Genomic DNA, 8,051 nt, shown 5'->3' on the forward strand with positions numbered 1-8,051 from the left:
ACACAATATTGTAAAACAACTATACTCCAGGGGGTGGACATGTACACACTGCTATATTTAAAATGAATAACCAACAAGGACTTACGGTATAGCACAGGGAACTCTACTCAATGTTATGCGGCAGCCTGGATGGGAGGGGAGTTTGTGGGGAGAATGGATACATGCATATGTATGGCTGAGACCCTTTGCTGTGCACCTGAAACTACCACAACATTGTTAATCAGCTATACTCCAATGTAAAATAAAAGGTAAAAAAAAAAATCCACCCCAGGAAGTCTTCAATTCCCCGCACTTCCAGGCTATGTCATCTGCCAGCCCTGTAGGTGATACCAGATACCATGCCCTGCTGCCAGCGGGCGTCAGGAAGTCTGGGTGAGCCACAGCAGCCTGGGGCCAGGGCCCAACACTGCTGGGCGAGGACTGGGCGGTCGGCAGTGGCATCAGAAAAGTCTGGGTGCCAATTAGAGGCAATGGGGGGCCTCCCCTTACCTTCCTTCCTCATGTCTGGACAGCGGTGCGGCAGAGCTGACCTAGAGCAACACCTTCTGAGTCAGAGATTCCGACCTAACCACACTCCCTACGTGACCTTGGGTAATGACTTTGAGTCTCACTTTCCATAAGCTTAAAACGAAGATGGGGACTTCCCTGGTGGTCCAGTGGTTGGGACTCCACGCTCCCAATGCAGGGGGCCTGGGTTCGATCCCTGGTCGGGGAACTGGATCCCACATGCCACAACTAAGACCTGGTGCAGCCAAATAAATAAATAAATAAATACTTTAAAAAAAAAAAAAAAAAAAACGAAGATGAAAATAACACCATCACCACCCCCTTCCCTGGCACAGAGAGCCGGTGTGATTGAGAAGCACAGCAAAGACAGAGACCTTGCACGGTGCCTCGCACACAGTAGGTGATTTGTAATTGACAGTTATTATCCTTATTTCCAACTAGTTCCCCGGGGAGCAGTTATCTGGGGCTGGATACAAACCCCACATCCTTGACCCTGACACAGTAAGAGTTTACTGCCATGTTGTGTTATCTGCCTGAGTCAGTCTTCTTGATCTGTTCCAGCAAAACACAAGACACAACTGCCAAAGGGCCAGCGGCACCTGGTCCTGAGGACGGCAGCACAAGAGACAATGCTCTTCCCATTGCAGCCCCTCGGGCTGGGCCAGAGAGGGGACACGTTCCTGCTCCCAGGACCCTAACCATCTGCGTCTGGACCCTCCCCCCTCCTCGCGCTGCCACCTCCTCTTGGCTCTTCTCAATAAAAACACTGCAACTGCCTTCATGGTGAGGGTCCTCCCTGCTGGGGTCTCCTGCAGAGGTGGATGCTGCAGAGGCAGACCCAGCAAGGGCTGGGTACCAGGGGTGGAAGAGGGTGGCATGGCAGCCAGGGATAAGGGGCACCAGGGTAAGAGGGACAGGTTTGGGGGCCACAAAAGGTGTCCATCCAGGAAGCGTGATGGTCACCTAGATCAAACCAGGGCTTCTCAGGTGGCTATTGTCAGGTCCTTTTCAGCCCTGAAGGGATCTCTGATGAAACGCTGGCCACACAGAACTACCGTCTCTGCCCTGAGCTTATATTTTCCCTGCATCGTCTCAAATCTGTCTCTCTCTCTCTGTCTCTCTGCCATTGTGCCTGCTCTCAATCAATTTAGCCCAGTGGGATCACAAACATTCTAATAACATCATGACCAAGACACCTGGGGCAGGAATCTTCTAGGCTGGCGTGTTTCCCTGCCATTCCTGCAGTGGCTGACTGCACCCTCCCAAGCCCTTCCTGCTGTTCCCAGCGCCCCCATGAGGTTTCTGAGTGCAAGCAATCACTTATAGGAGCCCTTACAGGAGGTGATCCTGTACTTGTTTTGTTACAGAACCCCAGGGGCCCCACCTCTGTTATTCTCAAATCACAATTCAAAGACACAAATACACCCCTCAAATTCTCCTGCTCTGATTCTGTGGGATGGATCCCCATCCCCACCAATCCCTCCAGGCCAGAGGCAGGGCTGGCAGGGACAACAGAGACCCAAAGAAATGTTACAGCTCTCATGGGTTATTATCTCCTCTCCCTTGACATGTAACCCTAGACTGGTTATCTTGAAATTAATCTGATATGATCAGCTTTCCTATATCTTAATAGCAGAGGAATGGGGAATGTTTAAAGAGGAAAGTAACATAGGCAGTTGTGTGTGTGTGTGTGTGTGTGTGTGTATCTGTGGGCAAATAAGATTAAAGACTTGTGGATTTAGGCAACTAAATCTGAATGAAAGTGTTGGGCCTTCATGTCCCCTTTTCTAGGCTTAATAAATTGCAATCAAGGCAAGTACCAAACGAAGGCATGACTGTTTTCAAAGCTCCCCATTATGAGAAAATGAGTTCACTTCCTCTTCGCAGCATGCAGGACAGATCGCTTTGGTCGAGAAAGTTCAAAGTTATTGGCAGGAGTGGAGCTTTGGTTGGGGTGGGCCATGGAACTTATTTTCTGCTTTGCTGGTTGGGGACAACCAAGGTTGCATTCCTCAGTAAGGATACAAAGCAGGTGCCTCAGGCCTCGAGTAACTCAGCTTCTCTAGTTCTGGCTGCTGCTGCCTGCTCTACACGTATCCACGAGAACCTCAGAATAGAGCTCCAAATGGACACACAGGACAGTAACCTGAGATCAAGTTTGCAAACCTTTGGAACACAGGCTATGGCCAGTTTCCCTTCTGATGCCTGCTCTTCCTTCTCTCCTGAAGCTTCTGGAGGAGTGTTTGCATCAGGGAAGCCCAGAGGGAGCAGAGGCTGCTGTGGCTCTTCCCCACGCAGAGCTTACCCGGCGTTCACTGGTGCTCGGCAGACCGAGCTGCAGGGGTACCCGTGGCATCGCCATCCTGGATGGAGCCAGAAAGCAGCTGTGCCTTAGTCTACCTGAGGGAGATGGGGAAAGTCTCACAGGGCAGGGAACCACATGGGGCCTGACCAGAGGAAGAGTGTCAGGGAGGTAAGATGGAGGGCTACAATGAGGGGTGGGATTGGCATGCATGGATGGGTCCTACGGAAGCAAGAGAGAGCCTAGATAAACCTGTTCTGTTCATCTTTACTCTGACTAGGTGTTGAAGACCTTTCCCAGCTCTGTTCCTGGGAATATGGTAGGATAGGCTATTTGCGCCACCTCACTCATGGGGGCAGGGGAACGGTTAGCGGCAGTGACTTTCAAAGGGCAAAAAGTTTGAAATTTTGACTTTTTTTACAGTTCATACTTTTTGTGTCATGTGTAAGAAATCTGTGCCAAATACAAAGATAGTAAGATTTTGTCCCATTTTTCCCCTAGTTTTATATTTTTAGTTTTTACATTTAGGCCTATGATCCATCGTGAATTAACCTGATAGATGGTATGAGAAGCGTGGGAAATTTTTAAATATATCCAATTGTTACAAGACAATTTTTTGAAAAAAATTATCCTTCCCACACAGAACTGCCTTTCCACCTTTGTCAAGAACCAAGTGACTATACATATGTAGTTCTATTTCTGGACTCTATACAGTTCCATGGATCTATTCCATAGATCTATTTGTCTATCTTTACACTAATACAATACTATCCTGATTACTGCAGCTTTGTAATAGTCTCAAAGTTATGCAGTGTAGCCCCCTCTAATTTGTTCTTATTGACATCTTAAGAACACTGAGTTTCCAATTCATGAACATTGTATTATACATATCCCTTTTAGGTCTTCATTAGTTTCTCTCAGCAAATTTTTTTTTTTTTACTATACAGGTCTTTCACATCTTTTGTCAAATTTACTCCTAAGATTTTGATAATTTTGGACATTATCAATTGCATTGTTTTTTAATTTCAACTTCTGATTGTGCAAGGTAGGTGTATAGAAATACAACTGGTTTTCATATACTAATCTTGTATCTGCATCCATGCTAAACTCATTTATTAATCCTTTTGTAGACACTGTCAGGTTTTCTACAAGTCATCTCTGAATATAATTTTAATTCTTTCTTTCTTGTACCTTTTTTCTTTACTGCCCTCTTGCACTGGCTAGAACCTCCAGTAAAATGTTCAGAAGTAATGACAGTGGACATCCTTGCATTGGACCTGTTAGTAGGAGGAATGCATCCAGACATTCACCATGTTTGCTGAAGATTTTTTGGTAGAAGGGCTTTTTCAAGCTGGGGAAATTCCCTTTAAATTCTTATTTGCTTAAAGCTTTTATCATGAATCAGTGTTAAACTGTCCAACTCACTTTCTGTATCTATCAATTTACTCACATGATTTTCCCCCTGTATTATTGTGGTGAATTACATTAATTGACTTTCAAATGTTAAACCTACTTTGCAATGCTGGGATAAACCCTATTTGGTTAAGATATATTATGCTCTTTATATGAGTCATTTGTTGGATTTCATTTGCTAAAACTCAAAGAACCTTGATGTTCATGGCAGGTAATCTTCTAGCTTTCCTTTCTTACAATGTCTTTTGTCTGGTTTGGGGATCAGAGCAATGCTGGCGACAGAGATGGAACAGGAAAATATTTTTTCCTCTTTGATTTCTTGGGAGAGGTTGTGTAGAATTGGTGTTATTTCTTCCTTGAACATTTACCGCTAAAGTGATCTAAGCCTAGAGGGTTTTTTTGTGAGATTTTATTTATTTATTTTTAAATTTTATTTATTTATTTTTGTCTGCGTTGGGTCTTCGTTGCTGTGTGCGGGCTTTCTCTAGTTGCAGCAAGCAGGGTCTACTCTTCGTTGCGGTGCGAGGGCTCCTCATTGCGGTGGTGTCTCTTGTTGCAGAGCACGGGCTCTAGGCACACAGGCTTCAGTAGTTGTGGCACGCGGGCTCAGTAGTTGTGGCGCACGGGCTTAGTTGCTCTGCAGCATGTGGGATCTTCCCAGACCAGGGATCAAACCCATGTCCCCTGAGTTGGCAGGTGGATTCTTAACCACTGTACCACCAGGGAAGACCCTTTTTGTGATATTTTAAACTACAAATTAAACTTCTGTCATAGATAGGGCTGTTTAGATTTTATATTTTTTCTTGAGTGAACTGAGATAATTTTTACCTTCCAAGGAATTTGTGTCCATGTCATCTAAATTGTCAAATTACCAAAAGTTGTTCACAATATTCTCTTTTAGTTCTAGTATCTGTGGAATCTGTAGTGGTGTTTCCTCTCATTCCTGACATAGGTCATTTGTTTATTCTTTTTCTCCTTATCAGTCTCAACAGAGGTTTACATTTTTTTTTTTTTGAGCTTCTTAAAGAACCAGCTTTTGGTTTAATAAAATTTTCTCTATCATTTTTCTCTTTCCAATGTCATTGACTTCTGCTCTACCTTTGTTATTTCCCTTCTTCTGCTTATATTTTTGTTTGCTCTTCTTTTTCTAGTTTCTTAAAGTGGAAGCTCGGGTCATTGATTTGACACTTTTTCTAACATAGGCATTTAGTGTTATAAATTTCCCTCTAAGTACTGCTTTAGTTGCATCACAAGATACAAGGTCAATACGTCAAAGTATAGAAACTGCATTTCTATATGCTAGCAATGAACAAGTAGAAACCAAAATTAGAAAGACAATACCATTTATAACAGCTCCAAGAAAATAAATACTTAGCTATAAATCTAACAAAACTTATACAGGATCTGCATGCTGAAACTACAAAATGCTGATAAAAGAAACCAAAGATGTAAATAAATGAAGAGATATACCATGTTCATGGATTAGTAGACTCACTATCATAAACATGTGAATTCTCTCCAAACTTATAATATATAGATTTAATATAATTTCAATCAAAATCCCACAGTGTTTCTGTATAGATAAGCTGATTCTAAAATTTATACAGAAAGGCAAAATTGATAGAAAAGCCAAAATAATTTTGAAGAGAATAAAGACGGAGAAATCACACTACCAGATTTTTAAGACTTATACAAGCTACAGTAATCCTGACCATTTGGTATTGGTAAAAGGACAGACCCATAGATCAACGAAAGAGAATACAAAGTCTGGAAATAGACCCATACAAACATGGCTGATTGACTCTTCACAAAGATACAAAAGAAATTCAGTGAAAAAGAATAGTCTTTTAAACAAATGGTTCTAGAACAACTGGACATCCATCTATATGCTCCCCAAAACAAAAAACATAAACCTCACATTAAAAAAAAATTAACTCAAAACAGATCATAAGCCTAAATGTAATATATAAATCTATAAACTATTTAGAAGAAAATATAGGAGAAAATCTTTGAGAACTGGGGCTAGACAAAGATTTCTTAGACATGAAGCCAAAAAAGCACAGTCCATAAAAGGAAAAAAGTTGCTAAGTTGGATTTCAACAAACTTAAAATTTTCGCTCTATGAAAAATACTGTTAAGTGAATGAAGAGACAAGTTGCAGACTAGGAGAAAATACTGCAAAGCACGTATCTGACATCAGATTTGTATCCTTAATACGTAGAGATTCTAAACACAACAGTAAGAAAACTAACAACTCAATTTAAAAATGAACAAATGAGGGACTTCCCTGGTGGCCCAGTGGTTAAGACTCCGTGCTTCCACTGCAGCGGGCACGGGTTTGATACCTGGTCCCCTGGTTGGGGAACTAAAATCTCACATGCCATGTGGCATGGCAGAAAACAAAAACAAAAACAAACACAAGGCACATGAAGAAAGAAATCGTGGCCCAGTAAAAAAGGAACCAAAAAAAAAAAAAAGAACAAATGAGTTGAACAAACACTTTGCCAAAGAAGATACACAGATGGCAAGTAAGCACATGAGCAGATGTTCACCATCACCAGCTGTTACGGAAATGCAAATTAAAACCACGATGAGAATTCACTACGCGTCTATTAGAATGGCTAAAATAAGAAGCACTGACAATATCAAGTACTAGTGAAGATGCAGTGCAACCTGTCACTACCTTTTTGCTGAATGACAATTTTTTTCTCAAACACACTATATAAATATGCTTTTATAAGAGGTAATATTTTGACATTGTGGTTTCAGGCAAAGACACACTCACCAGTTGACTCAACACAACAGTTTCTCATCAGAGAACATGTGGAACAAATTTAAATTCACACCGTATTTGAATGAACTGCAAAATGTTTTTCTTTGCATGGTGGAATCTTCTAGATTTCAGCCTGTTGTGTGCATTCACTCTTTACTCATTTTAAAAAGCTCTCTTATATTCAGCCTTGATTTTGTCCCAAAGAAGGGTCAGCAAACATTTTCTGTAAAGGTTCATAGTAAATATTCTCAGCTTTGCGAACCATAAGGCCTCTGTTGTAACTACTGAACTCTGCCCTCAGCAGAGTAGCCGGAGACAACAGGCGTTCATTTCTACTGGGCGGCTTCCAACGAAACTTTACAAAAATGGACTGCAACTTGATTTGGCCCATAGGCCCCAATTCACCAACCCCCGTTCCAGGGGCTGTAGTAGGAGATGATGAAGTTGTGGCACGTTTAGAACACGGTTGGCAGCGATGGCGCAGGGCCAGCTTCCATGGACACTAAGCACTTAATTAGCAGCTGCCTGGATTTGTTGGAGAAACATCTCAACTACTTGCGCGCACTGGTCCCGAGGGAGTTTCAGGAGGCGGCGCCTTCCTAACCCAGATCTCCTGCTTCAGCAGCTCGTCCACGTTCTTAAGTCCTTTCACCATCCGTGCAGCAAGGGTGGGTGGAGCCTGAGGCGTGGAGGGGCTGAGGGCCTCTCTTAAGCGGCAGAGCTGTGTCAAGAGCCCAGTTCCCCTGACCTCAACTCCAGGTCTTACCCACTGAATGAGTCCCCCTTTACAGGCAGGGCGCTCCCCAGAAAAACAGGAAGTATCGTCACCGGCCCCAACATGAAAGGAACTGAAGTGTTTCTCAGGGTTGTCCAGGGCTGGCATCAGAATCACCCACTCCGTCGGCATCTCTGGGGGTGGGACCCAGGGGACCTTGACACACACCCCAGGAGAATAAGCAGTTCCTATTCCTCCAGCCCATCCAGCGGCCCGAGACAGGGCCAGGGTCCAGGGCTTTCTGCAGAGAAGCCCAGTCTTCATGACACTCACAGCAGGCA

At 43.3% G+C, this 8,051-nt stretch overlaps 1 long non-coding RNA gene across 1 annotated transcript; it reads left to right on the plus strand.

The window, feature by feature from the left end:
- Window positions 1–784: 784 nt before the first annotated feature.
- Window positions 785–6,760, plus strand: LOC309606801. Its single transcript, XR_014232054.1, has 2 exons — window positions 785–2,193; window positions 3,169–6,760. It is a non-coding gene; the product is annotated as an uncharacterized lncRNA (long non-coding RNA).
- Window positions 6,761–8,051: the final 1,291 nt, after the last annotated feature.

Source organism: Balaenoptera borealis (genome assembly GCF_965194805.1).
Source record: "Balaenoptera borealis genome assembly, chromosome: 11".
NCBI lineage: Eukaryota > Metazoa > Chordata > Mammalia > Artiodactyla > Balaenopteridae > Balaenoptera > Balaenoptera borealis.